The sequence below is a fragment of the Vicia villosa genome, linkage group LG1 (genome assembly GCF_029867415.1).
Source record: "Vicia villosa cultivar HV-30 ecotype Madison, WI linkage group LG1, Vvil1.0, whole genome shotgun sequence".
Lineage (NCBI taxonomy): Eukaryota > Viridiplantae > Streptophyta > Magnoliopsida > Fabales > Fabaceae > Vicia > Vicia villosa.
The window spans coordinates 143,771,153-143,774,918 of NC_081180.1; positions in this window are offsets into that span (position 1 = coordinate 143,771,153).

The following is a 3,766-nucleotide window of genomic DNA, read 5'->3' on the forward strand; positions in this document are numbered from 1 at the left end:
CTTTCCTACAAAGTTTTGTAGATGTTACAATAAAACTCACAATCCAACACGTATGTAGAGGTATTGGAAAATATCCACACCAATGCACCCTTGTTTGAAGTCTTGCACAAAAAGAGAAAATAAGAGGACCATGAAACTAGAGAAATCATCAGTGTTAAGAGGGTAAGGTTAACCTTTGAGGTGGTGGATGAAATCACTAAGCTTAAACTTGAAAAGCTAATACTTAAGATAGATCCAGAACCACCCCCAAAAATTCAAAAGAATGAACGACCCCACAGAAGAAAGAAAAGAAAAGGTGAGGGATATGTGAGATGGATTGATAAGTGGCCATGGAAAACAAAGTTTACTAAAAGTTCAACTGAGGAGTTATTCTCGAGAGAACCACCATGAGTGCTTGCACTTTTGAGCTGTTGAGCTATTGACGTTAAACAAAGCGCTGTGCGGGAAGCGACCCACGAGCTTTTAATTTAATGTTTTCCTTTTGACGCATGGCGCACACACTCCGAAAGTATAAAGGTTGTCACACTTTAGGCTTTGTTAGAAAGACTTGGAGATGTTTCAACATCATTGATACCGTCCTGACACCCTAAACCCCCTAATCATGTAATATCAATTGGAGTACTCATTATGCCGAGACCTTAGGCTCAAGTTTTTAAAGTAGCTCTTAAGTAGTTTATATTAGCAGTCAGCACCATCTTAAGCACAAACTACGTAGGGAGTCGATTAATATAAGTAAATGATCCCGTTTTTAATAAATGAATGATTTAATTGAAAAATAACCTTCTAAGTTGGGTGACCCTCACCCGGTCATTTAGCCCAACTGTAATACGGTGGGAGAACTGACTTTTGAAATGTGCGGATAGCAAGAGTCGCCACCGACTTTTATTTTATTCAATTAGAAAGGCTAAAAGAACAGGAAATACCTTTTTGAAAGAGATTGAGTTCAGGGGGGTAGGTTATACAAAGGGAAGGTATGAGCACCCTTTGTATCCATGGTTATCCACGGGCTCTTAATTTCTTAGCTCACTTGTTTGTTTGAATTGTTTGAAAAAGTGTCGTGTGTGTTTAGAAAAGATTTTTGAAAAAGGACTTTAACTTGTAAATAAGCGTAGCATTTTAAATTATTTTGAAAAGGCGGTGTGAAAAGTATTTAAATTTTGAATTGATTGTGAGCAAGCAGCTAAGAGCTACCTACCCTAAGTTTACGATATTTCTTGTTCTTTAAGTCTTTTGTTTGAAAGGGCTATCCATACCAATTGTTAGGCAGGTAGTCTTTTCATTGGATGTATAGGGTCATCGAGGGTTATCGTTTACCATAAGTCTATACATACCAAAAAAAGGGCAGGAAGTCTTAGGAAAGGACGAGAATAGTCATAACAGGCAACCAGTAAGGATATCTTAGCAATCGAAAGGGACTATCGTCATTTAACCGAGGGACAATATCATTTTTAATCGTAGGCAACTCGAAGGGACTATGATCTTTTTATGATGACCTTATTCATAGGCAGCAGGCTAAAGTATCCATACATCTGAGGGACTTGACTAATTTTGATCGAAAGGCAGTATAAGAGAGATTATCTTAAAGGTGTGTGGGTGCAACAATCATGTGAATTCGATTCAGATATTTATCTTGTATTAGGCAAACTAAATTCAATTAAATGTTGTCACTCCCTATTTTACTAACCACGCAGTTAATATCATGCAGAAAAATAAAGTGCGGAAACGTAAATGTCCTATGCTATTACAGGACTTTGGGATTAGGGGAATTACAAACTAAAAACTAGGGGAAAGGCGGAAAGTAAAGGCAGAAATATAAACCCTAATTACTATTACAAGAAAACTTTTTGCGACCTATACATATTTTCTAGAATTTAAAATAACTGATAAAATAAAATAAATAATTAAAGGCATGCGACAATCAATGGAGTACGAGATGAGAAGAAGAATCGCAAAGAAATTCAATGTTTAAAGACAAAAGTGACAAACCTAAACCTTAAAGGTTAACCTAGTGGCTAAAAAACCTAAGGGTAAAATAAACCTAAAGGGTAAAAAAAGCCTAAGGGTTAAAAAAACCTAATGGGTAAAATAAAACTAAAGGGTTAAAAACCTAGGCGAATGTTAATGGGCAACACCTACCTAAAGTTAAAAAAATCTAATTTGGCTAAATTAATTAAAATTATAAAAAAAAAGTTAATAAATCCTAAAATTAAATTAATTAGCCTAAAAATAATTATTAGCCTAAAAATAAAACCCTAACCCTAATTCATGAAAATGGACAATATCTACTAAGGGAGAAAATTTAAGGTTTTGGTTTTTAATTAAATATTAATAATAAAAGAGGGTTAATTAAAGAAAAAAAAGGAAGAAAATAGAACCAAAAGGAAGAGGCTAAGATTTGATGTGGCAATCCTTGAGGGTGCATCATGGGAAAGTGGCCAACAAAGTGTTTGACCAAAACAGGGTTAATGGCCAAAGGAAGTACATGCAAAATAATAATAATAATGTTAATAATAAGAATAATAATATTAATAGTATAATAATAATAATAATAATAATAATAATAATAATAATAATAATATAAGATAAAAAAAGAATTGGGGTTTAGAAAATTAAATTATGGCCAAAATTACTAATAACCTTGATTTGGCCAAAAATCAAAAGGTTTTTGGCCAAATACGAATAACCTTTATTTGGCCAAAAGCAAAAAGGTTTTTGGCCAAAAAAATACTTGGATACTCCTTGAGGTCAAGAGATAAAGCTCCTTTCAGTCGGTCAATCCATAGGAAACCTGTTCATAAACCACTGCAATATTACGGTTAAGAAAACAAATGGAAAAATAGAAAAATGGTCAAAATAAAATCAAAAAAATATAAAAACATGATTATAAATCAAATAAAATAAGATAACGAAGCTACAGATTTTTTGAGTTTTTTTTTGAAAATATGAAAATAGAAATTAAATCAAATAAAATAGAAAAACGAGTAATTTGCGATTTTGAGCGTCGAAATCCTTTAGAATTCTATTTTAAAAGAGTATTGTTCCTCGATTTTTTTTCCTGAACTTCTGGAAAAAATTCGGAGCAAATCGAAACAGTAGTTTCAGAATTCGGCTGATAGGCTGAAAATTTTATCACTCTGCTGCAACCGGAATTAGAGTGACGAAAGATTATTCGTAATGGTCAGAAACGATGGTAAAGGGTTTTTTTGTGGATGAGTGTAAAATTATGAGGTATGGGAAGGGAGAAATTGGTAGAGGTGAATGGTTAGTGAATGGTTAAGAATAAGGGTTGTTAGTTATTTATAAGAAAATATTAGGTTAAAAGGAAAATAGGCTTAGACCTCACTAAGAGCTTAATTTATTTTATTTTCCTTATTTTGAATTAATTAAATGAATAAATTAAAACAATTAAAATAAAACAATTTAAGGGTTGATTGAATTAAAACTGTGGCCCAATAATGAATTTGCTCAATTTGGATTTTATGCACTGACTCAAAATTTCCCAACTTTCACCAGCCATAATTTTCTCAATTCTCATTATTTGGGAATAATTTTGAATTTGTTGGAAAGCTTAGGGTGTCCTCTTCAATTATTTTTGCATTTGAAGATTTTTGTCTTTAAAAATGAGAGGGCAAATTTTGGGGTATGACACCAACGATTGTTAAGCCTATAAGGATTTAATAATAAGCACCCACTATTGGTTGGTCTAGAGGTCATTGGTACTGGACTTGGTAGGGCGGGCTACGGTCAGATCCCCCACAATCGTAGT